Source organism: Gossypium raimondii, chromosome 11, assembly GCF_025698545.1.
Source record: "Gossypium raimondii isolate GPD5lz chromosome 11, ASM2569854v1, whole genome shotgun sequence".
Taxonomy (NCBI): domain Eukaryota; kingdom Viridiplantae; phylum Streptophyta; class Magnoliopsida; order Malvales; family Malvaceae; genus Gossypium; species Gossypium raimondii.
Window position 1 is genome coordinate 37,035,487 of NC_068575.1, and position 24,045 is coordinate 37,059,531.

The window sequence follows — 24,045 nt, forward strand, 5'->3', positions numbered from 1 at the left end:
AATAAGACTCGAAATGGGAGTGGCCCAAAAGTCCCTCATAATAATTCTAGTGACAACAAACCCTAGTATAATTAGCTAGGGTTGTCTCTCTCTATACTTGTAGTTAGACTAGCAGGTTTTTTTCTATTTGAAATAGAATTCTACAATTCAATAAGGGTTTTACCTTTTCTCTCTATAAATAGATGAAACTGATAAGGCTAAAGACAAAATTTTAAGATATTGTTACTTTGCTCGAAAATAGTGAGAGTTTATTCTTTGAGTATTATTTCTATTTTCCGGAATAATAATTCTACCAATTTTTATTGAGAGAGATTTTGCTTTCACATTGAAAGTAAAAAAAAAACTAATTTTGGTTTTGTGGTTGATTTGAAGTGTTCGAGCCTACACTTGAAGTAGTTTGTGGTACGAGAATAACGAAGAAGGCCATTCGGTTGAAAGCTGGGAATGATAAGTATCCGTCTAGCCAAAAACACAGGTGCAATTTTAGTAAAGGGATTATTGCTAGAAATATCTGACCGCCTTTTGACGTGCAAACATCAAGAGTGTAAATACTGCAAAAATATAAAGATAAGAGTTAAGTGTAGTTTCTGCAAGCATATAGGTCAAATGGTAATATAGATGTGTTACACCAAAACACTTGTTATGTATTCTGAAGATCATACTCAAGGGATTTTAGATTGAAGAAAACTGCTATTAAATCAATTACCGAAAATAATTACTAATCTAATTGAGTTATGAGTTACTAGTGTCAATTCCAATTGAAGATAATGAAACTAATTAAAGTAAACTAACATTAAATCTAACCCTAGGTTAAGCTACTCGAATTTCTCTTATTTCTTGTTTCAATTACAAGAGCTACTTAGCCTAGAATCAATTGTGTTTCTCAATTATTAATTAAGTTGATAATCTCCCTTGATTTAAGTACATACCACCCTTAGCTACAAATACCCTTTTGGTCTTATCTTCACTAAGGATTATGACCGCCTTCGGACGTACTAACGTCTAGAGTGTAAATCCTACAACCAAATATAATTGTTAGGTAGTTTCCACAAGTATACGGGTTAGGTTGTAACATAAATTTATACAACGTAGTATTGGAGTACTCTGAGGATCGTACCCAAGGGAGGTGACACTAAAATAATTCTAACTTGAACGTTAACATATCTAATTAGTAATTTAATTAAAATATATTACAATAAATCCTAAGGTGATGAAAAATCATATTTTATAAAAATAATTAAAATGCATAAAAATAAAGATAGGAAAATAATTTTTAGACTTTATCAATTCTAAGGACGGAAGACTAACTCATTTTGGTGGTCATAACTAACTCCTATTTCGGGTTCTATTCAATCAATTGGTCATTAACCTAGCAGGATCTCTTGATTTTCCACTAAAATAATAAGTCAGTAAGAACTACTTATCTCTCGACCTCACAGTCCAGACCGAATTGGGGGTAAAGTGTTCACAGATAGAAAATACTAATTTTGGGTTCATTCCCACCTAAATGACTTCTTAGGGTTGTCAGACCTAGGGTTTTAAGTTCTTCCTATCCCAACTAGCTAATCTATTAAGAAACCCTACATAGAAGTTAATTACTCCTACACCGACTCGCTAATCTCCCGTAGAAGGATTAGTTCCTCAAGGGTCTAATAAACACCATAAACTTGATTGAAAAGATAAACATAAGTAATAGATCAAGGATAGATTTTAATAAGAATCCTGATATATATTGATAATTGCACGAACAACTATCCACGAAGAGTTGATGAATCCACAAATAGGGTTCCACGACGAATGAAAATAAAAAAATAAAATAGAATTACAAATGAAAATAACCTAAGTACAAAATAGACTAGAAAAAAAACTAAAAATAAAACTAAATGAAATTCGTAACCTAAAACTTGAATAAAAACTGTCTATGAAGTGTTTAAAGCTGTCTATTTATAGGCTTAGGGATCGCCATCGTCCATTGACATAATTCTGCTCAGATTTTTACATTAAAGTTTGTTGTCCGGACCATAATGCCTTTGGCTCATTAATTCCCCTCGTCATGGCGGTGCCATGACACCCTCTGGCATGTGTCGCAACACTGATGGCAGTTTACGAGCTGAGCCTTGATTACAAGGCTGTGCCGTGTCACCCTCTGGCTATGTTGCAACACTGAAGGCAGTTTGCTCCTTTTGAGTGCTCTGCTCACTATGTTGCAACATGGAGTGCTGCAACATCGTGGCCAGTCTCGTGTTTTTATGCCTTCGAATGATGTCCTACACACTCACCAAATACATTAGTATTCCTTTAGGCCTATTTTGGCCCCTAAGGTTGTATAAATGGCTTAAATCACATTTATTATTATTATTATTATTTATTAAATAAAGATGAAAACTAAGTAAAAACATAACTAAATTGCTTTTATATGAACTCTTTAAGTACAGAAAAATGGTTTAATTTGGTACAACGAATTATGGTAGATTAAATTACCACCGAAGATACCCTCTCGGTCTCACCTAGGCATATGGATACCATCTGAGTCACCACTTGGAATGAGTTTTACTCAACAAATACCCTCCCGGTCTCACCTGTCTATGCCTTCTACTAGGGGCATTAATTCCTAGTAAATTAAGTGCTCTCAAATAAATACTCAAGTTCAAGTTTTTACTTACTTAATCAAGTAATTAGGTTAAATAGTTAAAATATGCGAGATGTGTATAAAGCCTAAACTTGTTCTAATATTCACACAAATAATCAATTAACAAAGTTAAAGAAAGAGATGCAAATAATAGAATAAAATAAAAGATGGAGAATGCTCATGGATTAATCAATGTAAAGGCACAATTTCAGAACAATCTCCACTCGCGATAGTCTTACTTCAAAATAGGATCTTTCGATTGATCAAACATAGAAATCACTAAGTAAAACTTAAGAATGAAATAAAATCTGAAAGCTAAATAATAATCTCAGTTCAATCCCTCATTGAGTCTGGTTATAATGTTGTTTATATAGGCAAAAATTTAAAATACTAAAGTGCACATTCGTCTATAATATCAATTAGGGTTTTAGGTTGGAAAAATACCCTTAATTGCCCTAAAAATTACAATAATCACATGCAGGGACTTTTGGGTCGTGTAGAAGCCGTGTTGTAACATCCGCCTGCCGTTTTACAACATAGGACCCGTGTTGCGACACAGCAGGAGGCATGTCACGACAGAGTAAGGAGTTTCATTCTAGAACTTGTTTTTGCTTCTGTCTTCGGTGTTGCGACAACAATGTCTTGGTTTCGTAACATAGGCACAAATTTTGGCCTGAATGTGCATTTTTAGCTCTCGATTTGTCTTAGATAACCACATAACCTTATTTAGATATCTAAGATGAAATAAAAGCCACTAAAAAAACATAAATTACTAATCAAAGTATAAAAACATAGATATATACTAAAATGAATTGATTTAACGCAAGCTAAATTTACGTGAAAAAGAGATGTAAATAATAGTGTAATTTGTGCCAGATCAATATCACAAATCGATTTGATTTACAAATTTTAAATTTTTTACTGTGCAAGAAAATCATTTTCGAACTAGGTTTTTTTTCCAACAGTTCAATATTGGTGCACACAAAAAGCTTGCGAGTACTTGAGCATTACAAAATGAAAGATTTCTTTCATGCTTAAAAATTGTTTTCATTTGAGTGTTTTTTTTTAAATTTCACTCTTTCACTCACAATGCTTTTTATCACTAATCATGCTTTTATGCCACTCACTTTGTTTTTAACCCTCACATTGCTTTTATTCACTCCATTGTTTTTCATTTTAGTATATTTAGCATGAGTGTATATAAAGCTTATCAAACAATCTCTTCTATTTTCTCTCAAGAACAATTTGAAACTACCAAAATGTCTCTACCTAACTTTGAATATCCATGGCCCAGTGTCAATTTCATAGTGTATTTTAGGATCAAGGATAGAGTAAGGTTGAGTTTTTAACTTAGTTTAGGCTCAAGATTTCAAAAAAATATATGTTCATCAAGAAAGGATAAATTGAGGCTCAAATCATGGGAATTAGGGTAGCATAGCATCAAGGTTATTCATTTTGGCTCTTGGTGTTGGGAACTGTGCCCATATTGTAGTAAGCATGCAATTGTTTTCTATGTATTTAAACGATGAGTAAATAAATATTAGCTCATTGATTGTCTAAGTTCAAACTGATGATAAGTGACATTATAAGAACGTTTACATTGTGAGAAGGGCAACTTGCTTCAATAGATAATCTAAATGAATCTGTACTCCCGTAAAAGAATCAAAGTGAGAATTTGATTCAAATACCGAGAAGGATTATTATGTCGGCTACAATTCCAATTGGGGAGATGGTTAGTCTTAGCTATCGGAGCAGTTGACTCCACGGGTAGAGACACAGATGTATTCATTGGCAGAATGATACATTTAACTGGACCCAAGATGAATTAATCCTGAATTCTTTTGTGAATTAATGCACTTGTGACATTTATGGTGTGATTTACCTAAATCCTAAGTTAGTTACTGACTATGCATGTAACAACCCTTTTTCAGTGGTTTCAGGACTACAATTTTAACTAGTGAGTAAGGAATTTTTATTTATTTTATATTTATAGGGTTATTATAGTGTCATATTAAAATTTGGTTAGAAAATTTTAACGTTTAAATAGTTAATTAAGTAAAAGGACTAAATCGTAAAAGTTACAAAAGTCAATCACTATTAGTTTAATTGTACTAAATGGCTATGAAACCTTGAATTGAGGGCTTTAAAAGGTAAATATAAAATTTCTATTATAGTGGACAATTTAAATGTTTTAATTTATGAAATTTTAAGTTAATAAATAATTTATGAAATTTATGAAACGAGTAGTGAAGCATTCAACCAAGCTTTAAGTCTCTTGCATGGTATGTATTTTGAGTTCATTTTTAGTGATTTTTATGTTTTTGAGATCGTTGTAGCTTAATCTAGCTCATTCGGGGACTAAATCATAAAACTGTTAAATGTTTAGAATTATGTCATGGATGAATTTTTGATGTTCTTGAATTTTGATGATAGAATATTAAGTTTGATAGTTAAATATGACTATTTTGTAAAGTGATTTTAGTTAATTTTAAAATTTAGGGATTAAGTTTTTAAAATTGTACAATAACATGAAATTCTTGTTGTAAAGTGGTAAATGTGGGTTGTTTAGGGAACTTATGGAATTGGCACAAGGGTTTTGGGTTAATTTGTGATAAATGTGAGAATTTCGAGTTTAGGGGATAAATTGAATAAAAGGTGAAAATTTAGTGTAAATGTGTAAAATGTCATTAAAGGGTTAATTGAATGAGTTTAAATGTTTTAAGATGTTTAAATTGGTTAATTGAATTAAACTATTATATTTAGATCAAGAAACAGACCAATTGATTGAAAAACACGGGAATGGAAAAGTCATCTAGTAGTCGTCGTCGCTTGTCATTAACTATCATATTTTGGTAAGTTCGTATTACATTGATTATATTATTAATGTTTTAAATTAGTATGTGATTGATTTGTGAAATATGATAATGCTTTCGTTTATTTATGTCAATTGACATAATAAGCCCGTGTGAACTTAGTGTATAGCTAGGATAAAAATGACATGTCATTAGGGTGTAGTAGTCACTTAATGCCGGTGTATATTTAGAAGGTATTAGTTTCTGGTGATTTCAATTGCAGGTACTTTGTACCGGTGTTTTCTTTAGCAAGCACTCTGTGTCGGTGTTATATTTAGCAGGTACTATGTACTGGTGATGGATACTGTACCGATGGCTTGAGGTCCTATATGTGTTGCGGATTCTCTGATGCTTGTGTGAGGATCTTGTATCGATTAATGTCCTTATGTTAGCTCGTATGAGCACTACTCTCCCATGTATCCAAAGTTGATTTACTATTGTTCTCTGGGCAAAACATTTAGCTATTAAGATGAAAACGGAACAAGATAATACGATGAATTATATCTTGGTACATGATTATTAGACATGTGTTTTGATGATATGAAATCGCCCAGGTTTAATTTCTTCGGGTAGTTGGAATGGTGAAATATGATAAAGGAATTGTTAGTTTCATTGTTATGTACGATTTATATTAAAATTGACAGGTATGATATGTTTGATTTTATGAACTCACTAAGGTTTATGTAATCTTACTTTGGTTGGTTTTCTACTTTGTAGATCGTCGGACTTTCTTTGCCGATTGGAGCATCGTTGGAGATCACACCGTCTAAAAACTTATTTGGTAGCTATTTGTTTATTTTGGCCTGGTTATTAGTGGCATGTAAATAGGAATTTGGTTATGTACGGTATAAAAATATGGTTATATGTTATCCTTTTTGAAGATTATAATGAATGTTATGATACAAATCTTACTAATATGTTGGTTGGTTGAAGTATGTGATGGCAAATGAATGATCTTGTATTTAAAGACACTTCTAATGGTTGTTTTGGTATGTTTATGTCAATAGGCAACTTGGAATTTTTGTTTTTAGTTGAAATGATCAATTTGGTTATGGTAAGGTATGAAATTAGGATAATATATTTGGGCATTTGATGAGTTGGTTTATATGGTTGAACATTGGCACTTGATATCTACAATTCGGATGATGATTGGTAGAGTTTAACTTGTGGTACATGTTTTGGTTGAATGGTTGTTGTAGATATTTGAATTGAGGTGCCAATGAGGACATATTGGTTAGGCACATAGGTTGATTGTGAATTGGAATATTTTGGCACATTTTGAATAGGTTTGAAAGTTTTTTATTACATAGCTTGGTGTCTAAGCTTTGCTATATGAAATGGCTTGTGTTTGAAGGTGTTTTTGGGAACACAGGGCCTGGGGCACGGTCTGCCACTCAACTGTGTGTCCCACGCGGTTGCATGACACAGGCATTTTGCCTATTTAATTTTTAGTGTAGGATTGTCCACACAGTCTCAAAGAGTTACAAGGCCTGGTGACACTGCCGTGTGACCCTGAGTTACACGATAAAAAATTATTACACGATTTGGCCACACAAACATGACCTTGAGCCACAAGGGTTGAGCCCTGTCACACGGCCGTGTGACCCATGTTTTCAGTTTTTACTCAAAATTTTAAAAGTTTCATTTTAATCGAGAATTGTTTCTGGTATGTTTTAAATGTTTCGTAAGCTCAATTTAGGTCCCGACGTGATTGAATAGTATATAATTGAATGGTTATGATTTATTCATTTTTTTGAATAATTTTATGATAAATGGTCAAGGTTTAATGCCGTAATGCCTTATAGTTTGTGTCGGGCGACCGGACCAGGTATAGGGTGTTAGAATGCATATAATTGAACTTGAAAATTGGACCTGAGATCGTTAATTGGGCCAAGGAGGCCAAAACCGATACCAAGACCCAAAAACTGGTCGAATCGGGCTTGGTATGTGAAACTGAGCCAGCAAGTCAATTGGTGGTCGGATCGACCAATGAGAAATCATCGTCCGGATCGAACTGACAAAAATCAAACCAGCTCGGGGTGCTAGCAGCTGTGATGACAGCATTTTGGTGGCTAGAAAATGGTCGACGGTGGTAGGTCTTCGGTGGTTTAGTTGCGAAGGAATTACACTACTGGAACTCTACCGGAAAATTTGATTTCAAATTTACTATTCTAAAAATAATATTATAATAATAGATTTAATATTAAATTAAATTTAATACTTATCTTAATAGTATTTTATTAATTTAATATTAAGGTGATTATCTTAAAATTAAATTAAATTTAATGTTTATCTTGTGTATAAATATTCTATTAATTTAATAAGAGTTAGTATTAAATTTAATCTAATATTTATCTTTATAAATATTATATTAATTTAATATTAAAGTAATTAAGTTTAATCATAGTTAAATTCTCTAAACTCTCCCTATATAAAGAGAGCGTTGGGTCATTATTTTTGAAACACTTGAATTCAAGAGAAAGTTGTAGAGAGAAAATTCTCCGAAGAAATTATTTCAGAAAATTTCTAGAGATATTTTTCTTATTTACAGCTTGGCCCAAAAGTTTAGAGAAATTATGAAATTACCCCACTGGTAATTTTTGTGAAAAATTTTCTGAGTTGAAGCGAGGCTATACTCGACAAACGTGAGCTTGAGGATAACGGAGAAGACTACTCGGTCGAAGCGTTTATCTTAGATGAATTGAAAAGATAAAATTTTGATTAACTGTTTTTTACTTTATATATCACAACCAAGTTCGTGTTTTTGAATTTTTTTAAAACTCTAGTTTTTCCCTAAATTTATTTTTCGTTGCATTTTCCAAACCCGATTTTCCAACACTTGGCTAACCAAACAATGCGTTAGGTCATCCTTAAACATTTCGCAAAACACAATTTTGATCATGCCTACATTTACCCAAATGAATAACAATTGATTCAAGCACTATTTATCTACAAGCATCTATACAATCTATGTATCACTTGACACAAATCATACATTTTTACTTGAAGAATAATTACTTTTAGTATATTATGTAATTTAACTTATCGAACTAACTAATCTACTTTTAAAAAAACCATATTATCTAATATCAATCAAATTTACCGCTCAAAAGTCAAAATACATCATTTAATATTAACAACTAATAATCTTAGTGCCAACATATTTCAATCACCATAAAAGAAAAATAAAAAACTAAACAAAAAATTAAAATTTTTATAGATTTTTTTTAAAATTAAATAAAATATAAAACAGATAGACAAAAAGACATAAATTAAAAAGCTATGTACACCCTACACTTCAGGTACACATTGTCCTCAATGTGTCCTCTACTAAAGATTAGTTTAAGAAAACTCCCTCGATTTAAGATTATGTGCAACAAAATGGTGCAGTCCTCAAACTTTGTTAAACGTCTCAATGTTGTGTACCTCTCAATGGGTGCTACATAGAAAAACAAAACAAACACGCCAAAAACAAAATAATCAAAATAAGTAATAAAAAGAAATAAAAACAAAAATAAAAATTATTCAAGTCTTCCAAAATCGAGGCTATCCATATCACCATCGTAAAAGAACTTTTATGAGGTCCTCGACACTTTGAATTGACGATTGTTCTTTATTATCGCGAAAACAACCTCCCTTTTTGATCTAAATATTGGGGTTCTATAACTTCGAGCCATATGAAATAAATGTCATATAAAGTCGTATCACCTTGAACCACAATTCCTGCATCAGAAGAAAAATACATGTAATCATGAAGTATGTTGGTTGGCTCCTCCACAACGATAGTTGAAAAGTGTGTCGGCTCATCTACACTTTCACTTAATTCTAGGGTTAGCTCTTCTTCTACATCTAGCTTCACTCCTATTCCTACTCCTACTCCTACGTCAATCGGAGTGAAGGCACCTTTTTTGTTTCTCACAACCTCGTAACTATCTCCAACTCTAAAGTATTGTTGAACACCTATGTTCAACTTATCATTCTTAATAATGGTAGAATGAACCTCATCCTTGAGTTCGGGAAAATCATGCTCGACCTCTTCCATCGGAGTTTCATTGTGTTTTAACATTGGATGACTTCTACCAATTGCTCAAACATATTGGACACGGATGACCTAGTAGCTTAGCGTGAAGACATGCTCCCTTCCAACATTCCAACTTGTGTGGCAAGGGATGGGTCTTTCATGTACTTTCACTCTCTATATTACTTAACGGATAGTCATATGTAGAATATGAATCTTGTTTTGGTTAACTAGCCAACCACTCGAGGTTGCAGTTATCCGCACCATCCGCATACTGATTGCGCCTCGGCGTGTGTGCACCAAGGCTGTAAAAACAGTGCAAATAAAAGATAAAAAAGGCGGTATACTACAAGCAAACATGTCAAATTGTAATATAGTTTTAATTTACAATGAAGTATGGGAGTATTCCAAGGATCATACCTAAACGAGGAATGACTTAAATTTGAATTAAAAACAATAACGAATCATTCAAATTTAAGTCTAACTAGCTACTTCCCAAATGATTATAGTATGACTAAGCATAAATTAAGAGTATAAAATTAAATACTACTAAAAGGATCTAATTGAAAAAATACTAAAATTGGCAGATAAATTATCAAAATGACAAACAAGAGTTGATAAACTTCCATGGATGTAATTAATCTAAACTTAGTGATTTTTACTAATTAACTAGTAAATGATCTAATTAATAACTTTCGGCCTATAATTCTTCCAATTAATCAATTTAGTGCATTTATCTTTAAACCTGATGGATCTAAATGGGACAATTGAATCGGTTTTGAGTAGAGTTTCCTTTTGGTCTCATCTATCTAGTTTACTATCTAGGGTTGTCAATTCTAGGGTTTTAAGTTCATTTAGTTTGATCCAATTAACCAATTTCAAACCCGGTGAAGTGTTTGAGACCGGGTAGGGTCCAATGAAGAAAAAGTTAGAGAATACACTCTAACTAAGTAAAATGTTGTAATTGATTACAAACTTAGTCTGTGAGCACACCCTTTTGGCAAAGCCTTCGTTGCATGAGCAAGTTAGGAGAAAAATGAAGTGATGTGGTTTTACCTGCCCAACGATGCTTATGGCGAAATCGTAAGGCGAACAGACATGGAAGTAATAAAATATGATGCTTTAGGAAGTCAAGAACCTTGAAGGGCAATATACGCCAAGTTTGTCTGACTAATGGTTTTAGTTGCATTCCAACAAAGTAGTTGGATGTAGACTCTTGCATGTATCACACGAATGTTTGCATGTTCGTATGTTGTTTTATTTTATAATGATTATTCTGTATTACGAGAAAGATGAATGATTGGTGATAGAACAGATGACGTTGCATGATGCTACGCCTCTGTTATAAAAGGAAAGTATACGATGAAAGTATGAAGACAAATATGCAAGAGCGAGATGCTTCTGATATGAAAAGTATGTGCATACATGAGTATGCCTGAAGCACAATTGTCTTTGCATAATGAGTCAGAGTTGCATGTCTAGAATGAAAAATGCATCTGCATGTTGAAGTCTATTGCAATGAGTCAGTCAATCATAAGTCTGCATATTGAGCATGCTTGCGTGTGAGTCCGTCGGGACAGTAAACATGAATTCTAACCATGGCAAGAAGACCATATAGTGTAAGGCCTAGTTTAGTAGTATGGCATCATATGGCATCATATGGCAAGTAAAGACCACATAGTGTAAGACCTAGCCTGGGACTATGGCATCATGTGGGGAAAAAGGATAAAGGGTAATTGGGCGAGTACCAGGTGATGAGGGGCAAACCTCAAGACGTTGAGTTTAGGCAAATCCCTATCATCGAAAATGTCATTTACCAAAAAATGGAATTTTTTTGGCTATTCTCTGATATGTGGAAGCCTCTGTGGTTGTTTTGTATTATATTTGAACCTAAGTGGTGGAAGCTGTTGCATGTAAGGCTTTGTTGTCGAATATGTTATACATGATAGCCTTTGTGGCTGATTCTGTTATGTGAAGAGACTTTGTGGTTGTATCTGTTAAATGCGCCCTTGTGGCGAAGTTTGTTATATGTGGATGCCTTTATGGCTATCTAATGTTATATGAGAGCCTTTTTGGCTATAACTATTATGTGGATGCCTTTATGGCTATTTATGTGTTTGGATGCCTTTGTGGCAAATCTGTAAAGGACTCATCTACGACTATCATTGTTTATGGAACCTTTTATAACTAGCTAGTGTTTATATACGCTGTTGTGGCTATCTATGTCAAAGGGAAGATATTTGGAGTTGTCAACGAAGTACGCTTTCATGGTGCAATATGAAGAAGGGCCTTCGTGGTAGTAATTGAGGACAACACGAATTGGGAAAATAATGATGAAGCTAATCTGAACCAAACAGTGAAGTTTCTATGACTGGCAAGTCAAAGATGTGAATCTAAGATGAATATTTCATCGAGAATTCAGGTAAAAATGGGGATAGTCTCACTAAGTTCTATTGAACTTACCCTTATGTGTTTCATGTTTCAGGTATGAAGGATGCCGTGAGTTGCGATGCTAGGGCTGCGCTAAAGAAAGGGCAAAGAAGGGCACTTATGCATACAGAGAAGAACCGCACAAGTATAATCAAGCTTTAGGGGCTATGAAATTTAATTACGGAGGTTGATGTACGAACCCCGTTGTATGTATAAGAATGGTCCAATCACATAATAGTAGTTAAAGTCATACCTCAACCAATTGGAAAAGAGTTATGTCGAATAGTTATTTATACATGAATGTATTTCTTATGTGAGACTCTGCGGACTTTAAGGGCATGATAAGTACAAGTTTACTTGGACATAAGTCAATTTGTATTAAATAAAAGAAGAAGTATTATTCAGCGTAAAATGTGTTAGGTGATGTCAAACGGTATGAGTCTGAGTTTTAGAAGTAACACCCAAGAAGAAGTTGATTGCACGTCTAGACGGGAAATACTACAACAAATAAATATATAATTAAACAACGATGTCCACAAGTATATGGGTCAAATTGTAATATAGTAAAGAATGTTACAACGAAACATTCTGGGAAGTATTTCGAGGATCGTACCCAAGCAAGGTTGAATTAAACTTAAATTAACTTTCTACACTAACAGGGCTAAATAGTACTAATTTAAAATTATATTATGAAAAATTGAATTAAAATGGATTAATCAAATTAACCTAAAATTATCTAAAATAAAAATGTCTAATTAATAATCGAAATTAAATCCAATAAAACATGTAAGTGATTAACTCACTTCAGTGCTCCTAATTAACTTTAAAACTTGGGTTTTATCGAGTTAAATATTAATTAACTAGTTATTACCTCTCGGCCTCTAACTAGTTAACTAATCGACCAATACACACTTATCTCTTGCCCTCATTTTCTTGAGCAGGATAAATTATGATTTTCTTGATAAACTTATCTCTCAATCTCATTTATCCTAAATTATTTCCTAAGGGCATCACTTTCTAGGATTTAATTGTACATAATTTAAACCAACTAACTTAGATTTAAACCCTAGTTCATCCATTAATTAGTCACACATCCGTTCGTTAATCTCCCTAAGGAAATTAGCTACTCATGGATCTAGATGCAATAATCCTTAAAATAATATTTAACATACAAAACTGTAAATTAAATAAAAGAAGGGAATAAGAAAATAAATCTGTAACACCCCAACCCCCAAGTGGCAGACTAAGGCATTACAACTAAAAACAGGCTAAAATTTGACTTATTATTTTAATATTTTGAGCAAAAAGTAGGAAAACATTTGGCAATTCGCAATAATAAAACAGTTGAAACCATTGCTCCATATATGACAAAGCAAGGTCCTTCAAAACTATTCGCCAAACAGGCTATTCAAAGTGTGCTAAACAGTTCGTAAAATATATTCATAGTAAGAAACATATACATCGCTTCAGAATAGAAGATTGATATATCACACCACCCCAAAATCTACATATACGTGTTAGAAAACAAACATAGGTAAGGCTCACAACAGAGGTCACTTTTTCTGGCTGAGTCCCTTCTACAAGCCTTCACGCCGTGGTACTACCGAGAAAAGGGAATGAAAGGGAATAAGTTTGAAAGAAATTAGTGAGCTCCGGCAATAAAAATGCTCAACCCTTTCCAATCAAGTTTCATGAGCAGGATTAACTAAATGTATATATACATGTATAAATAACAATAAGTCAACATACTTCACGCAGAGACAATTGGGTTTATACCCTCTTACATACAAAAATAGTGGATACGTATTTTTGGCGGATAGTATCTCCTGGCGAACACTATCATTTGGTGAACACAGTTTGCAATTACATTCCCAGAGAATAGTTCCATTAACATCAACAGATACTGCACCTAGACGGACACAATACTACCAACTCGTGCCACTATCATCCATGACATGTTCGTTTGCAAATAACATGCCTTACCGATGGCAAAACCAAAATCTCTAGGTTGGTTAACAAATAACATGCCCTTCTTGAGACCCAACATATCCGCCATTCTGGTTAGCAACTAAAATGCCTTACCAGTAGACCATCTTACCTTTTCAGATACCGATCTTGTGCACCAATGAAGTTGTGTCTATTTCTTTTAACTTATATTCACAAGTAGATGATTACATACAACATCTTACCACGTTTCAGAGAAGATGGTTTTACATGCACTTATAAAATTTAACTATGATAAAACATACATTAACAATATCCAAGGACATGAAGGAGATTCACAGAAGGTCTCAAGAAAGCTGATTACCCAATGAAGTCTCCCGTTACAACCTTCTCTTGCTTCTCAGACACTCATTGGTTCTTCTCTAACGAAGAAACTCTTGGAGATACAAGGATAAATAAGAAAGGAAGACCTCTCCACTTCACTAGTTGCGTCACTATTTATAGCCCAAACGACCCTTATAACAACCCCACACGTGGCCAGAAGTTCAAAGCTGATTTGTCACCCCTTGTTGGCCAACATATCAATCTATAAACAATCCTTTCTACCAAACACCACTCCTACCACTTATCAGAGTGGTCAACTTTTCTTGTACTCATAAGCAACCAAAACAAGTCATTCAGCTGGCTCAACACATCAAGTTGTCATTTACAGTGCTCTGGTTCAAATCCAACTAAAACTCAATAATACACTCACATTTCACAAGCAAGCATGGTAGAATGTTCCACAGTTGTGGCCGTACCCACCGCACTCACAAAGAAAACTATCGAGTCCAACAATCTACCACTAGCAGACTCTACATACCAAAGGAAACAAGCCATTTAGCGTATACTAATAGAAGGGTCTACCAACACAGAGCTCGCTAAGAGAATCCGCTGATTGGCGGGTTCTCTAGATTGACCACTCCTAGACGCATGAATTAGTAACCTACATTTCACCAACAGATAAACCTTCAACGAAGTCTTTACAAACTTACTTGGTTAGCCAAACAATATGCCAATCATGGCGCGACAACCATCACTAACTTAACCTGGCGGATAGAGCACAAATCAACCTTCTCTGGCTTATACTTATCGAACAATCAACCCACTCCATCCAAAAACTGGAACTACGTTGGGTGGGGTGTTACAAATCTCCCTTACTTAGGAAATTTCATCATTGAAATTCTTACGATTAGGTACAACATCCTCTTGGGCTCTAATATTGTAGGCTTTGGTTGTTGCTATCGAGCTAGACTGAGTAGAACTTCTACCCTGAGTTCCCAGAGCAGATTTTGATCTCACAACAGCCTTTGCTCTCGCATCACGTTGATCTCTGATAATGGCTTGGGATGATCATTCAGGTTGACTTTCAATCCTTGCTAGGAAATTTCGAACCAAATGGTCAGGCGACCCATATTTGTAACATATTTTCATCTTATTTCAGCAAATTTTGCACATGTTTTCTGCCACAGTTATTACAGACAGGAGCCTTCATCCTCTTTGATCCACCAGAACTTGCCATAAATGTAGTTTAACGCTCATTGTAAACTTTAAAATATATAGATATTTCAACAAATATATAGATATTTCAACACTCTTTTATTTACAAAATATGCAGATTCTGAGTATATAAATAATACTTTATGTGATTTTTTTTACCATATTTTGTTAAATTTTACTAATTCTATGGGAATGCAATAATTTAGTGAAATTATGTTAAATGTATGTTATTTTACTTTTTTGGGGGGATTAATTGGGATAAGTGAAATGATGGCAGAATTTTGGTCGTATTTGGGTCTTAAACAGGTACAGGTTGAAAGGCATGGACTTCAAAATGGTGATGATCCATAATGAATTCCAAGAAGGCCCAGTATTACTTAAGTTAAAGGCCTAAAACCAATTCCACTTACCTATTTTTTTTCAAAACTAAATTGGCAATTATTCACTGCTAAAATTAGTAGTCCCTAATCGACTGTTCAACTCCTAAATATAGCAGATTTGACCTAATATTTCACCAAATAAAAATCAGCACATATATCCCTTGAAATAAGCCTTCAACCCTCCATCAACTACTAAAAATAGCAGTAAAAATCCACCACATTTGGACTACATATTGGCCAGCCACACATGGAGAGATCAAAGCCAACTTCCTTGCTGTTTTAGCTAAGAAGACTCATTCTTCCTCACACCAAGGGAAGACACCACAAAGGGAGAAAATCAAGGCAAAATCCTTGCTAAATTTAGGAAGGAAGCAACCACTCTTCTTTAACCAATGGACGGCACAAAGCATGGAGATTATGGGGGTGATTTGTTTTCTATTTTTGGCATGGGCTCATCAACTATAAAAGGAGACTTCCATTCATCATTTGAAGACACCAATTTTTTTTCACATATTCTTTCTTAAAGTGTTCTTGCCCTACACATGGCTTGCTAAACACTTTTTTCCCACAAAATAAGGCAATCGGTTGCTAAAATGAGAGTAGCTAGGAGGTTGACTTAAAGATGTTTATGTGATTTTAACATAAAGATGAGGAGGAAGTCACAAGGAGCAACCGCAGATAGACCCCTGCATTCAGTTGTTTTCGCATTGTGAAATGGTTGTGGATAGCCCCCCTCGGCTACTCTTTCTTACCTTTCTCTTTATTGTTAAATTATTGTTTTCTATGTCGGGAGACAAAATTGCATCTCATTTTAATTTTGTTTATTCAAGATGGATATAAATCTTGATTTGAGTTCATTGGTATTTCTTTTCTGAATATTCTGTACAAATGATTATTTCATTCATTTGGGTTTAATTCATGTTTATACTTGTGAATGTATGGCCAATATTTGTAGGTAATTGAATTAACTATTTAATCTGGGAAGAGGTAACAGTTAATATACATAAAACCTAAATGGTACATATCATGTTGATTTTGGAAGATAATTGTTGTATGCATAAACTATGTAAATACCCGAGAGGGTGATTTCTAGGGATATGCTAATTAACTTAGAAACAAAATATGACCTCGAGAGGAGCCTATGCCTTAATTAAACGGGTTTAATGAATTTTCATATTGCCACAAACCTTTCATGATATTATTTCTATGACTACTAATGAATTCTTATCGAAGTGAAATCTTTTATTTTAGTCTATTCATGTTTTGTTATATTTTCCCTTGTGTTTATTTCCTGTTGTGATTATTTTCTACAAGGTTTGTTGTTTTATTTTGTGGGTGTTTGAATTCTGATTACTTTCATAACTTAAATTGCGACTTTCATCATCACTATTCTCTCTTTATTTTACTTTTAACCAAATTGAAAAAAATTAAATTTGCAAATAGTTCACTCAATAGTCCTTGTGGAGACTCTTTTACTTACTACTTATTACTTGTACGACTATGTATACTTGCATGTAATCACGCGACAACACTCATCACAATCACGATGACTTCCCATCATTTAAAAATCTCTTTTCGGCTTATAGGAGAAATTCTTTACATCTTTAGGCTTCTTAAAATTTTTGGCAAGGAGTAGTTCAACAATCTCACGCTCACCTTCTTCTCGATTCCTTATCTCGTACCTTTCTTGAAAAATCATTTCCCTCTTCTGAGCCTTGGCTGTCATGGCTGGTGTTGCCACCAGGGTGCCGATTTCATCCCTTAGGCCTTACTCAAACTTCTTGCACAAGAATTTTTCAATTTGAAACATGTCTCTCACATAACGGTTGAGCTTGACGAATTCTCGTTCGTATTCTAATACTAACATTTGTCCTTGTCTGAGATATAAAAACTCTTTCTTCATTTGCTTGACATACATCGAGTTAACATACTTTTCCTTAAACTTTATTAAGAAGAAATCCCAGTTTATCTACTCTTTAAAGGTCACGCTTTTCAGCATTTCACACCATTGATACACCTCTCCTTGTAGTAAAGAAACAACGCATAAGAGGTTATTCGTTAGCGTCCATTTCAACTCTACAATTACTCTACTTATGAGAGATAACCACTGTTCTACTATAGCGAGATCATCACCCTTATCCCTTAAAAATTTCTTAGTCTAATGCTTACGTATCTCCTTCACATGATCTCCTCGTAACTGGTTCGCAGCTGGTACATCTGAATAGATGCCCTTTGTGGAGAAACTTTGGCCTGATACTGAGGTTAGGGTGGAGGCAGATGAGTAGTTCCTATAAATTGGTCAAACCATCGTTCCATCATCTTGACAAAAGCATCTCTCGCAGCATGTCCAGTTGCTCCTAGATCAGCCGAAGGTTCTAAACCACAAGTCTGATGAATATTTCTCTTCATTCCTTCACCAACAGCGTCATGCGAATTTGAAGATAGTCTGAACTACATACACAAAGAAAATTTAGAAAAGCTATAGAAGACTAGCCAGAAACATGTAACATGCATATTAGGGCGTCACTTAGCCTTTGATTTTCTGAGAATCGGCTCAACCTAAGCTTTGATACCAAAACTTGTAACACCTCAACCTCAATTGGCGGAAAAAGGCTACTAAAAAAAGAGTGAAATTTGACTTATTATTTTATTATTTTTTGCAAAACTTAGGAAAACATTTGGTAATTGGCCATAATAAAACAATTGAAACTATTACACCATTTTGACAAAGCAGTGTACTGCAACACTATTTGCCAAACAAGCTATTCAAAGTGCGCCAAAGAGTTCGTAAAATATATTCATAGTAAGAAACATATACATCACTCTAGAATACAAGGCTGATATATCACACCAACCCAAAATGTACATATGCATGTTACAAAAAAAATAGGCGAGGCTAACAATAGAGGTCAATTTTTCTGGCTGAGTCCCTTTCACAAGCCCTCACATTGTGGTACTACCTGAAAAGAAAGGGAATAAGTTCGAAAGAACTTAGTGAGCTCTAGAAATAAAATTGCTCAAGCCTTCCCAATCAAGTTCCAAGAGCAGGATTAACTGAACGTATATATACATATATAAATAACAATAAGTCAGTAGATTTCACGCAGAGATAATTGGGTTTATACCCTTTTAGATACAAAAATGGCGAATACTTATCCTTAGCGAATAATATCTTCTTGCGAACACTATCGTCCATTAAACACAGTTCAAAATTACATTCCCAAAGAACAATTCCATTAACATCAATAGATACTTCACCTGGAAGGATACATTACTACCAACTCTTGCCACTATCATCCCAAACATATTAGTTGATAGGTATTATACGCCTACTAAGCATAACTCCCCCTTCCATTCACCAAGAACATATCCTACAGATGGATGCACTCCATTCAAAACACAATAATAGGATTAAGACTTAACACTTTCCATGCAATGCAACTACATATTCAAACATTCCTTTTTGGCGACCTTATTACTCACTTCAAATATACATAACATGCACTACATGCAACAAGTCTAGTATTCATATTTTCTTACTCTTTTTCATACCATTCCTTATGCTAGCCTTGGATCCCAAATTTACATAGTAGAACCAGTACCTCAATCCTTGTTATTTTGAACACATGTGTGTTCCCCTACAAGGTCAATGCGCTCTGCCATGGTTTGCAAATTACATGCTCTGAGATGGCAAATCCCAAATCGCTAGGTGGGTTAACAAATCACATGCCATTCTAGAGACCTAGCATATTCACCATTTTGGTTAGCAACCAACATGCCCTACTAATGGCCCATCATACTTTTTCAAATATCGAGCTTGCGCACCAAGAGAATCATGTCTGTTTCTTTTCACTTATATGCGCGTGTAGATGATCACATAAAACAGCTTACCATGTTTCAAAGAATATGGTTTTACTTGCACTCATAACCTTTAACTATGATAAACCCTAAACTAACAATATACAGGGCCATGAAGGAAACTCACAAAAGGTCTCAAGGAAGTTGGTGACCCCATGAAGTCTACTGTTACAACCTTCTCTTTATTCTCGGGCACTTACTGGTTCTTCTCTGACGAAGAAACTCTTGAGATACAATACTGAATTAGAAAGGAAGACCCACGCCTTTATTTATAGCCCAAACGACCATAATAATAATCCTACACATGGCTAGAAAATCAAAGTTGATTTGATACCCCTTGGCGGTTGACATATCAGTTTATTGGCTATCCTTTCTATCAAACAACATTACTCCCACAACTCAGAATGGTAAACTTTGCTTGTACTCACAAGCAACTAACTAAACAAGTCATTCAGCTACCTAAACACATCAATTTATCATTTACAGTACTTTAGTTCAAATCCAATTAAAACTGAATAGTATACTCACGTCTAACAAGCAAGCATGGTAATTTGTTCCACAGTTGCATCCTCACCCGCTACGCTCACAAAGAAAACTATTAGGTCCAACAATCTGCCACTAGTAGACTTTACATACCAAATGAAACAGACCACTTGGCGGATACTAACAAAAGATTCTACCAACACAAAGCTCACCAAGAGAGTCCGCTGATTGGCAAGTTCTCCACATCGAGAACTCATAGAATGCGCCCACTCCATCCACCAACTTGAACTACGTCAGGCGGGGTGTTACAAAATCAATTTCAGTATTGATTTGTGCATAGAAGCAGAATTTCCTTTCATAGGTGTAACAAAGCCTTTAGTCATCCTTCGTCTTATTAGCCCGAATATAGTGTCTTACATAATAAATAGAGTCGTTAAATCATCCCTAGGTTCGTAGTAGCCCTTTAGGTCATAACATAACTCAAAATTAAATAAAAACACTTATTTTGCATAATTTAAACTTAATATACTAAAAACTGAGAACGAGATAAAAACATATAAAAATACTAGAAAACAAGCTCATTCAGTGTCAAAAAGACCTTAATTTTACACAACGAATTGTGGCAGATCAAACTCCACCACACTTAAGTCGTTTCTAAGGTATAGTATATTATTAGTGAATACAATTGTCATAGTGAGATATTTGTGCAAGAATGAGGATTTTTCTTTTCTTTCATTCTTTTTCACTCACTTTTCTTTTCTATTTTCTCGAGAACTTCTCGCTTGGATATTTTAGCCTTTTCAAACTTTTTTCTATTGATGATTTTTTTTTCTACTTACGTACAAGTTTGCATGACTCTTATACTCACCATACTATACTATCCCCTATATTCACTCTTATTTTTCTTTTATTTTTGAAACCTTCATGTCGCATCTACCTAACCCTTAATATCAAGGGCTTGGCATCAAAGTTCATGCAGGGGCCAAGAAAATTAGATTAATAGATTATATTTTAGGCTTATGGCTTTTATTGTGGTTTATCAAGAAATAGAGGTTTAGGGCTCTATTTTAAATTAAGGCCAGATTTTTGGCTAATGATTGTCTACCAAACAATGCCTTCTTTGATCCCTAAGTGTCTAAACTCATGGATTACAATTAACTAAATATGAACACGCTAACAACTTATTATTCAAATAAAAACATGTGTTTTCTATGTACCTATTTTTCATTTGGTGTACCTAACACACTATCACCTATTCACAGTGTAACAAAATGAACTAGTAAGTGCAATAGTAAACAACCTAAAGTCTGTTGCTATCGAGTTAAATTTACAATTTAAACACATAATCCTATTTACATGCTCCTAACCAATCACTTGTATTACTAAAAGCTCACGCACAAACAAACACACAAAACAAAAATTAACGAAAACAACTAATGAAAATTTTTCTATGTTACCCCCACACTTTATTCGGCACATTGTCCCTAATGTGTGCCCAATAGATAAGAGAAAATACTACCCAGCTTGAGTGCTGACGTTCCATGAATGAGATCTGGTGGTCTGACCGTTATAAATGCACTATCATTTATAGTTAAAATATAACACAAAAAATATAAGAATTAAGAACGACGGTGTTCGCAAGTGCACGGGTCAAATTGTAATATAGCTTTGTACAATGAAATACTTGGAAGTATTCCAAGGATCATACCCAATGAAGGATGAAATAAATAATGAAAACATTTTTACAATAATAAGTTTAAGTAGTAGTAATTAGTTCGTATATTACGAAAATAAGGTGAAGAGATAAAAATAAATAAATAACAAAAAGAAATAAATAAAGAAAAATAAAAAATAAAATAAATCAATAAACCAATTAGGAAGATTAACTCGCTTCAGGTTTGTAACTAACTCTAGATTAGGGTTTTAGGGTGGATTAGCTATTGATTAACCAATTATTACCTTCAGGCCTCTAATTAACTAATCGATTGGTTGATACTTGCTTATCTCTTGACCTCACTTTTTCAACTAGGATAAATTATGATTTACTTGGTTCGACTTATCTCTCGACCTCATCTTGCCTATGATAACTTTTTAGGGTTTTCAATCCTAGTAGTTTAAGCACACGTAATTCATACAAACTGATCCCTCTCAAGAAACCCTAAATCCTCTGTTAATCACATCCTCATCCACTTGTTAATCTCCGCTAAGGTATTTAGCCACTCATGATATTTGTAATCTCTATCTCGATTGAATAAATCATATAAAGAACACTATCGATTCAGAAGAGAAAAGAGATTTGAGTAATCGTGGATTTTGTATCGAATAGGGAACAGAGTAGCAAGTCTCTTCATCGTAATAAAGAACTAAATCGAATTAAAAAAATAAACTTGAATACTTTAATTAAACAAATAAAATCTTGAATTAAAACTGATTTCAAGAGGAAAACAATATAATTATGAAAAGTTGAAAGAAATATAATCGAAATCTACTCCTTAACTACTAGGGTTTTTGAAGGTGTTTAGGACGATTTAGTTACATCAAAGCGCAAATGTCTTATTTATAGAGATGTTGGTAGCCCAAATTAGGTCTTCAACATGTCCTATGTCTTTGTATAATTTGATTGCGCAGATGAAAATAACCCTAAATTACTTGGGCAGGTCGTCGACGTGTGTCACGCCATACCTATTGCATGGCGCAACACAACATTAAAAATCTTTCTCGTGCCATTCATTTTGTGCTTTGATGTCCCTGGAAGCTTATGCATTACTCGTCCCTTGCTTCCACGCATTGAGCTTATAAATATTCATCCTACACACTCAATCAAACTTATTAGCACAACCTAAAGCCTGTGTTGGCCTATTGGGTCAAAAACCTACAAAATATATTAAAAACACTTGCTTTTATTACCTTCTATTCCTATGTCCCACTTATCGGAAACAAAATATAAAATCCTAAGTAGCCAAGAAAATAAGCTCCTTAAGTGCAGAATTGACTCGAATTGACTACTACATTTGGCGGCAAGTCAAATACCCTTACACTTAAGTATTTGCTTGTCCTCAAGCAAACTAACCAAAACAAAATAAAAACTAAGGCCGCAAACAAGAAATAAACATGCAATGAAATTAAAATGTTCTTGAGCCGACTTGATACAAAAGATTGGATCGGAGCATTGACACTAGGAAGATTTGCCTAAATATATAACTCTAGCGAGAAAGTTAAACAATTCAAAGTTATTTACACCTAAACATTTTAGTTAAATAAATTAAAAAGTAAACAAGTCAAAGAAAATCAAATATATAGCTCCATCAAAATGTATATATGAATATAGTATTTTTTTGTAGGGTATAGTCAGTTCGAATATTATTTTTTTCCTACTTGGTTTATTTTTGTCCATGTTTTGAACTCTAATGCAATAATATTTCCTCGATAATCCCTTATGATTCTTTTTGTGCCGATTGAGATTTTTTCTCGGGCACTTTTTATAAGGGTTATACTAGTTATATTGCATTATTTCAATAACCATAGATTTTCTTGAGTATTTTTATTTAATTCAAGTATCCTATATTTCTACAAATATAATTACCTATTCGTATCTACCTTTATCACTCGGTATATTTAATCTCTTTTCCTATTTACGTCTAATAAACTAAACTAATTAGTCTAAATATAAACAACCTAAATTATTTAATTTCAAGTTAAATTTATAATTTAAAAAAAACCTAGGTATATGCTCCTAACCAATCACTTGTATTTCTACAAGCTCAAGCACATAAAAACATGTAAAGAAAAAACAATTAAAACTACAAACTAAAGAAAGAAAATAAGAAAAAAATTTAAAAATTTTCCTAAGTCACCCCCAAACTTTATTCGGCACATTGTCCTTGTTGTCCAACTAAAAATGTAAAGAAAAGA